The following is a 9,540-nucleotide window of genomic DNA, read 5'->3' as shown; positions in this document are numbered from 1 at the left end:
CTTGTTGTGGTTGATAATGCAAAATGGCTAGTAAAAGGCTCAAGTGGTATGTTTCTTTTGTCGAGTGATAGACTTATTAATAATTTTTTTATGAACTTTATGTATGGGATGTAAAGAGGAACTTGGTTTTTGTTGTGGTAATCACTAATAGTGATATGAACTTTGATAAGAATGGTGAAGAAATCACAAATGTTGATGGTGTAGTTTTCAGCAAGGAAAGTCAAAGTAATAACTTGTCCCAATTCACAACTTGGACTATAGAAGTTAGGATAAACACAAGCAAGTTTTGGTATAAGAGGTTGTTCATTTATGTATTCATATTCTAAAAGAAATGTTTAAGTCTAGATTGGTTGGAAAATTATCTCTAGTAATAGATTGGGAGATGCATGTGACACTTCCATAATGGGTATGTAGCATTGGCAACCCTTTCCACAAGAGTCAAGAAAAGGACAAGCTCCTCTCTAGAGCTTATATGTATACATCTTTGTGGAATGATGAAGAAGATAGCTCTACATGGTTTCTTTTACTTCAAGACACAGACCAATAGACTACAATTGGAGGACATGGGTATATTTCTTGAAGGCTAAATATGAATCTTTTGCAAAATTAAATTCAATGACCTATGCTTGGGTAGAAAAGAAATCTAAAAAGATGCTAAAGAAACGTGGATTAGGTAAAGGGTGTGAATTCACTTCAAATAGTTTCACAAATTTTGCAAAGATAATGACATTAAGCATTATCTTACTATGGCATATATACCTCAACAAAATTGCATAGCAAAGAAAAAGAATTGTGTTATAGTGGAGATGGCAAGGAACATGCTCAAAGGGAAGATCCTTCCAAATATGTTTTGTGGCCAAAGTACTAAACATTGTTTTCTACATTCTAAATTGCAACTACACCAAAATTTTGAGAGGAATGACTCCTCTGTAAGCCTTTACTAGTAAGAAACCTTCATTTTTTCATATTTAACTTTTTGGAAGTGATTGTTTTGTTCATGTGTCAGATGCTTCAAGAACCAAGTGGGAGACTAAGAGCCAAAAATGTATTTTTCTTGGACATAGTGAAGAGTCAAAGAGTTACCAACTCTACACCCTAATGAAAGGATAGTTATCATCAACCTCAATGTGGTATTGTACAACCGTATCAAGTGGATGAGGAAGATCCTTCTTTAAACACCTAAGAAATCCCTAATTATCCACTAGAACCACCAAACATAGGTCAGCCCACCTATGATTATTAGAAGGTTTGAAAAACTTGAAAATGATAAGAATAATGAGATTGAGGAGGTCACATCTCCATCAAGGTCCTAGGCTACATGGAGCATGAGCAAGAGTATAGGTGCATCACCATATAGCATTGACACTAACACCTCATCTCTCCTTGTCTCTCTATAGAAGCTCTATAAATGTTTATTTCTATATCAATCAAGCATTATGAGCCATAGATATGCTTGGGTATCACGTGTGCAAATTTGAGCTATTGAAAAAGTTGTGCATATATCAAATGTTTTTTCATGAGTTCAAGAATATCACTTACAATTATAACATTATTGTAGTGATCTTATAGCATATAGTTTGAATGTACAGTGATATGCATGGTTTAACACAAAGTATAAGTTATGGCTAGATTTTGGGTATAAACTTTTTACAACAAGCTATTACTCCAGAATACATGTTTGGCATTAACTTTTGGCAAAAGGTATTACTCAAGGATAGAGGCATGGCCTATTAATATATGATTATTTGCATATAGTATGCTTATGCTGAAGTATATTCAAGTACTCCTTGTAGTCCACTGTAGAAAACAAATTGGACTTGGGAGATACTTGCATGGGACTTTATGCATAAATATCATCCAATGATTAGTAAATCTTCTCTATAGATACTTCTCAATGCACTTTATGTTATGCTCTTTCAAGCTTCTTCTTCTCCAAAAGTTGTTTATGCATTCATACGACCCCAAATCCAACAATTGGTATTAGAGCAGGATTTGACCTCTTAGGCAGAGTCATCACCACCCTCCACTTGATTTTCTCCAATTTGATAAGATTTAATGAGTGTCATTAGAACTTCATTTGGATTCATTTTAGTCTATATTTGCACTACTACCAGTACTATGCAAGCCTTTTTGTCCTTGTTCAAATTTTTTGACAATGGTCAATTTTAAGAATATGAGTTCTTATATTCTACTTTGTGTTGTTCTAAATAACATAGGTTGGTTTTATGCATATTTTTCTCTATGCATGTAACTTTTGCATCGTGGACAATCAATGGCTACGGTTGGCAACAATGATGTATTTTGTATGTTAGTTATTGAGAACAAGTAGGATGGAACCAACTATCCATCCACTATGGGCTTATATGGTACATCATATATTGATTGCAAAAGAGCTTTGGACCATTGTGCATGAAATTGAAGTATGTCATGGTGGTGTTTTTGGAAGCTACAAATGGAGCAAAAACAAGTGTGCTATTGAGGATGTTGCATGTTCTAATTTGGTTCCAATCAATATTATAGCACTACCACCACCTACTCCTAAGCATATTCATTGAAATTGAAAAGATGCAAAGGCTCATGCCTTGATTACATTATTTTTAAATGCACTATGATTCCACACATTCACTCATGTAAGATAGCTAAATATTCTTGGGATATACCTACACTTTTGTATCAAGAAAGAATGAGGTCCATATTGCTTACTTGTGTAAGCAATTAGAGAGTGAGCATATGGATGAATTTGACTCTATGAATAGGCTTTTAACAAAGATAAAATATCATAAGGAGCTATTGATTGTTGTACATGAGATTTTACCAGAGAGTTCACTTGAGTAGAGTGTTCTCAATGTCTTCTTCCTAATTGTTAGAGTTTTGTATCTACTCTTTGTTTGATGATGAAAGGCAATCCAAATGCTTTGACATTTGATGAATTGGCTTGCATCTTGCTATAAGAAGAATAAGCTCGACACAACAAGTCCATTCCGCGTATCACAAATCATTGTTTTTTGTTGCTAGTCTAAAAAGGAAAGGAAAAGCTATGTTTTCTTTGCACAATAGATTCATTATGCATGTTGAAAATCAGCCTTTTGTAGCTACCCAAAAAAGTAAAGGAAAAGCTATGGTTTTTGCTAGTAGTAGAAATGATTGAAGGCTAATAAGGATTAGAAGATAAGTGAAAGTAAAAACTATTACAAGTATTCAAACAAAGAAGGTTGATAAGAATGAATGAGAAGAAAAGTGGAAGTAAAATCTATTGCAAGTATTGTAATGTAAAAGATCATGTTATTAAGGATTATACCAAACTAGTTACAAAGAGACTAAGAAGAAAGAGGTTAGTATGACTGACTATCACATGTACCTTTATTCTAATGGAAATATCCAAATAATGTGCACAATACAGAACGGGCATGTTGTATGCAATGCAATTGTGAGCCTTCTTTACATGATTCTTGCATTTCTATTGTGGATTCAAATTAATGATAGATGATGGTGCCACTAACCATATTACTTCTCAACACAGTATGTTCACTTCTCTTGAGTCTTCCCCTAAGTGCATTGTTGTCACAAGTGCTAATGAATTATCTTACCTTGTTAAAGAAGTTAGCAAAATTGTATTGGTTACTACTCGTAGTATTACTTCCACACTTACAAATTATTTCTATATGCTAGAGATCAAGAAGAATTTGTTGTTAGTTTGTAAAATATTACACGGCGCAGCGAACAGAATCTGAGAAAGAGATAGAGAGTACACAACAGAAAAGAGGAGAATCAATAAATTCTTTAACTCCAAACAACTGATACAAAGATGGCTCTGTCCACCCGTGCGCTTCCACTGTGTGAAGCTTAGATGGCGATCTAGACAGAAGATAGGTGAAGAGCTTAAGGCTAGCTGGAACAACAACTCTGACTGGGTGAAAGATGAGTGTATGATGGCTGCGAAGGGGTTTAGCTTTTATAGCCCGCGAAGGTCGTTAGGTCGGCCTGCTGATCGACCTACCATATGAGCCTCCACTAGTCGGCCAGGGAATATTCCCTGGAATATTCCCTTTACCATCGGGGCCCACGATAGGGGCCCCTTTTAACTCCCTTACCACGCAACTCAATGCAATGTGCCTCGAGTTGCTACCAGCTTAACCATTCCGTCTAACCCAAAGATTAGACCCACAACAGTCACCTTTTTTTTTGCCATCCGGTCACATAGACCTCATCTGATACACAAGTCAGGACTCAACCAATGTCCGAGCTCACATTTGGCTTCTCCTCATAATGGGGGCCTTACAACTTTGAGCACCATGGATCATTGGTAGCACCTAATGAGGGTGGGGCATTGATCATATCTAACAGTTTTTACACTTGCCACCATTGTCTATATAATCTCAATAATTATACTAAACCTGTAGAATACATGACGTGTGTAGTCGTAGATTCACATGTCATTTCATATGCAAAAACTTTGGCATGCACAATTCAAGATCACGATCCTATATATGTATACATAACAAAACATAGTATGTCTCATATAACATTTACAAATTGCAAACACTTCAAACTTTAAAAATTTTGTTCATGGTGCAATTGATGTTTTTTCAAGCTACTAAACATATCAATGATAAGCATCTCCAAGAATTCAACAAAACTCAACGAGCCATATACACCTTCAAAAATGTCAACTTTAACACTTTTGCTCTACAATATAAAAGTATTTTCAAATCATAGCAAAATGCAAACCCATAACCACTTTAATGACTTGTCTTATGGAAAAATAAATTCACGTTAGTACAACCATAAAGATTACTAGAGGATTTTGTTTTGAATGAACAAATAGACCACTTATCACAATATGCTCAATATGTTAATCGCTACATATAATAAGCAAAGTATTTCAAGGAGCAAACTTACAAGAAACGTCTTTTCGAAGATTTACAATTACAAAAAAGAGCGCAAAATAACAAATCCACTGCATGGAACATAGTACAATGTGGATAACTACACAATGATTGTTACAAAAGGATAGATACAAAGATTCTTGGAATTTGAAATGAATCAATTGAAATGGTTTTTACCTAGCAAAAGGTCACATGATTTTTCAATTGACAAGTTGGATGTGTTGTTGCCAAAATGAGAAAGGAAAAACCTTCTAGCCCATAGCATCTTAGTGAAAGTGTGTGACTCTCTACGGGGGGTATCTACATAGGACCTTTGTAATCTTCTCAATAGAATAAGGCATGAAGGTGTTTCCTTAAGAGAGCTAAATGAGGGCTTGATTATTCTTATTTTGGATAGGATGAAGTTATTACAATGGAGACCACTAAATATATTGAATGTAGCATATAAGGTTATGGCTAAGGTAATCGCTTATAAGATAAGATTTATAACTGGGAAGATTCTCCATCCTCATTAGCATGGATTTGTTCTAGGAATGAATATTATTGATGCTATTTTGGTCTCATTTTTCAATGGATCGTCCACTCAATTCAAAGCTAGATTTTGTATTGCTTAATATGTATGATAAGGCTTATGATAACATAAACTAGTACTTCATGGTTGAGGCTATAAAGATAATGGCCTTTGGAAGTGGGTTTGTGAAAATGACCAAATCTCTCTTCATCAGGTCCTCCACAATGGTCTATGTCAATGGGTTATCCTCTATCCCACTTGACTTAAAGTGATTGGTTAGGCAAGGATGCCCTATTTCCCCCTCCTTTTGCTCTCATAACTAGTCCTTTGCTAAAGAATTTGGATAAGAAGATGCATGAGGTGTAATAAAGGGGTTGCCAATAAGCCAAGAGCATTGCTTTATACCTCATTTTTTGGCAAATGACAACTCTAACATAACGGAGACTCAAAAGCTTCTATGGAGGCCCTAGTAGATATTTATATTAGATCTAGGACTCCATTTCCTTGAGAAAACAATCCTTGTAGATCTATAACAAAGGCCCTCCATGTTTTGAATTTGGCTTTCATCTCCTCTTTGTCTACAATTGTACTCATCTCAAGACACCTTTTGTCTATATAGAGCATGACGTTTGTGTGAAGGATGGTACCTCAAGGGCCTTTACACCAATTATTAGGACCATGCGCTTTATCGTCTCTTTCCCCCCCTTCTTCTATGTAGGTTTCTCTTGGACTCTTCCCATTGCCTCACTTGGCAAGCTTCCATCCCACCCAAAGTTTTTGCCCATCCCCCACCATCTCCTCTAGTGATTCTACATGACCCCCTATCCCTTTCAAAGGGGAATATCAACATAGATGTTTGTATCTTTGGAACAAGTGCATTTTTACAATGCTTATGATAGTTTATTACTATCATCTTTTAGCTATGTCACTGGTGTGGCTCATCCATTCCCAATTTGATTCATTGGGTGTGACTCCTTTGAGGCATATCCACTCCCATTCATATCTTCTTTCCACCCCTATCAACAAGTTCTCATGTGTATAGGGGGTCATGCTACTTGGCTGAATATCAACATTGTTGAACTTCATCGACATGCACATGTTTCAATCTTCCATCAATATTTTTGTGTCTCTCTCCTTCAAACACAACCAAGTTTTGAGAGTGGGTTGTTAGCAACGATGTTATTCTAAGTACATCTCTTGCTTTTGAGCCTCAATCAAAGTTCACTAAGACTTTATGAGATCTATCACTATCTTAGTTTGTCATTTATTCTATGTGTCAATCACTTCTTGCCTTTGAGAGGGGAGTTGTCGGCAAACATGTTATTCTATGTGTCAATCATTTCTTACTTTTGAGAGGGGATTGTTGGCAAACATGTTATTCTGTAAATTTATATGTGTATATCTCTTGCTTTTGAGCACCAATTGAAGTCTAACAATATTTTATGAGATCTATTGCTATCTTAGTCTATCATTTAATGAAGACGCTCCTTTTCCTAAGAAATATAATTCCTCTTCCTTAGAAAGTTAATCCATCTCCATCATCATTCTCACTCTTCCTCAATCAAATCTTCTACCATTAGCCTAGCACCATCATTGGTGCATCTCTGCAATGTGTAGGGGCTAATTCTCTACATCCTTGTATCGATGTTTTCAAATTAGTGTTCCTTCTGCTCTTTTGCAGTTCATCTCTAATCTTTATCCTCTCTCTTTGTGCTCATGCTTCCATCATGCAATCTCACACATCTTGTAACCGAGGCTCTACAGTAAGTGGGGCTTAGTATTAGAGTTGCTTTTCATCTCTTCTTATAGAAATATACCATAATGGTAGAACTTACTCTTTTTTTAATGTATTAGTTTATCATTAATTAAGTCCTATTTAGATTGATTACTAAGAAAGTCACTTTTGAGTCTAATGATTTTTGTTTTTCTTTTGGGGGGGATTGGTTGGGGGGGGGGGGGGGGTGGGGGGGGGCATTTTTTATTTTCTATACGCAATGTATACAAAACTATGAACCTATCATGAACTTATTAGGATGGTTAGACTCAGGAAGTGGATCCTCATATATTTGTATGATGCATTATATCTTTCTTTCTAACTTCAACTTACCATACATGGAATGGCTTGCTTTGGTTTGAATGAAAGTTTAGCAATGATAGGTTGTCACAATGGACTAGCAACTCAATTAAAGCAGGATAATCTATGTTCACTCTCAATATGACTTTCTCAATCTATCTAAATAGGACTTAATTAATGGAAAACTAATACAAATTAAAAAAAGGAGCAAATTCTACCATTATGGTACATTTCTCTATCAGAAGAGAGGAAGAACCCAAAAAAAAGAAGCAACTTTAATACTAAGGTGCATTTGCTAATACACAAATTAGTCATGCATTTGCTATACATAAATTAGTCACACCTTGTATTTCGCATGACTAATTTATGTATAGCAAAAGCAATGCAAAATTTGCAAGTAATGGACATCAATGAATGTATGGACGTTATCATACCTTTATTTTCAAAATGAAATCAAATTATCTTTATTAAGAAGCCATCAAGAGTAGTTTGGATGTATAAAATTGCCCGTAAGTGACACCCACAAGGTATCTTTGGTTGAGTAACCATATCATATTTAAAAAGATGTGACTTATTTGAACATTTTTTAGAATTTTTACTAAACAAGAGAATGGGATTCTCCACTAAGATTTCCAGTTTTGAGTTTATCCATAATGTTCATTTTCTCATTTGATGTATTAGATAAGCTTGAAACATTAAGTTTTTCAAAGAGCCTTCATAAATATTGCTTCTATAGCATGTTCTATGGAGGTAGAAATTAAGGCCTTCAAAACATATTTTTTGCATGATGCATGCATTAATGATAGATTTGACTTTGAAATATGCCCTAGAAATATGCTTTATGCACAATCCATTGAAGATGTCAATGCATGCATCCTTGATAACCTTGACTTTAATATCATCTTTGAGTACAGACCTCTCTGCATAACCATCTCTATGCATTACCTACTTCTGTTCAAGGTGAAGCAAACAAATGCATCGAGTTGAATGAAGAATCAATGGACTTGATATTAAAGAAATGCACTAGATTTCAAAAGCAAACTGTGTAGTGTAACTATGAATTTGAAAGAGCATTTTTGTGATAGTGGTATTTTGAGTTGCTTCAAAACATAGCTCCTTGTAGTTTTCCACCCAATAAGAGATCCTTCAAAGACTTTGGATACTTAGAGATCAAGCAACTAATGGTACTTTATGGAGACAAAACAACTAGCTTACCAAGTAAAGTCTTCAATCCATTGTTGAGACCAAGCAAGATTTTCACAACTTTAAATTGCAAACCACTTTCGAGTGTCAATTTTTAAGCTTAAAATACGCATCCATGGCAATTGGATGACATTCAACAATGAGTGACATCCTATACTATGTACTTATGCTCACCTTTCAATGTTACAATGTAGCAAAGCTTATTATGATAGAGGATTTACTAATTAAATTTGGATAAATGTAAGCTTCCAAATCATTTGACTAAAACTTGACACCCTCATAAGAACACCCATAAAGGAACAACATTTTGATTTCATAGATGCATCTAATATGTGGAAGGGACAAAAACACACTTGGAAAAACCAAACTTGTATAATGTTAATAAGTACACTTTAATTTACAATCGATGTTTTCACCTTTTATAAGATTTGATTGCGATTATGAAGAGTTCGAACAAAACCAATTAGTTAAAGGCCCATCACAAGATCAATATATGAAAAGCTACCATTAAACAAACAAGGAGCATCTACTCTTTTTTGTTTTTCGAATATTTTCTTTTCTATTGTAATTGTGCAAATGTAACTAGATAAAATGGCCAATTGAGCACTTACTATGATTGTAACAATGTGAAGAAATACCTTGACCAATGAAATTGATTTTCTTGACACATCTCCCGTTTCCCATTGTGATTGGATGATGGAACCTTGCTATTTTGCATATGCTTAATGATATTGAATCCATCTATGCATACAACACATCTATGCTCTCGTGGGTGCATATGCAGGGCACGGCTTGTCCTAGAGCTATACTTGTACAAGGGTGCCAATATATGCCTTGAAATTTCTCAAGAACTTATCAATAGTCCT

This window comes from Lygodium microphyllum, chromosome 23 (assembly GCF_053477565.2).
Source record: "Lygodium microphyllum isolate KBCC chromosome 23, Lygodium_microphyllum_v1.1.10, whole genome shotgun sequence".
In the NCBI taxonomy this organism is placed as follows: domain Eukaryota; kingdom Viridiplantae; phylum Streptophyta; class Polypodiopsida; order Schizaeales; family Lygodiaceae; genus Lygodium; species Lygodium microphyllum.
The sequence above is the reverse complement of the archived record's forward strand: the minus strand, read 5'-3'. Positions refer to the sequence as shown.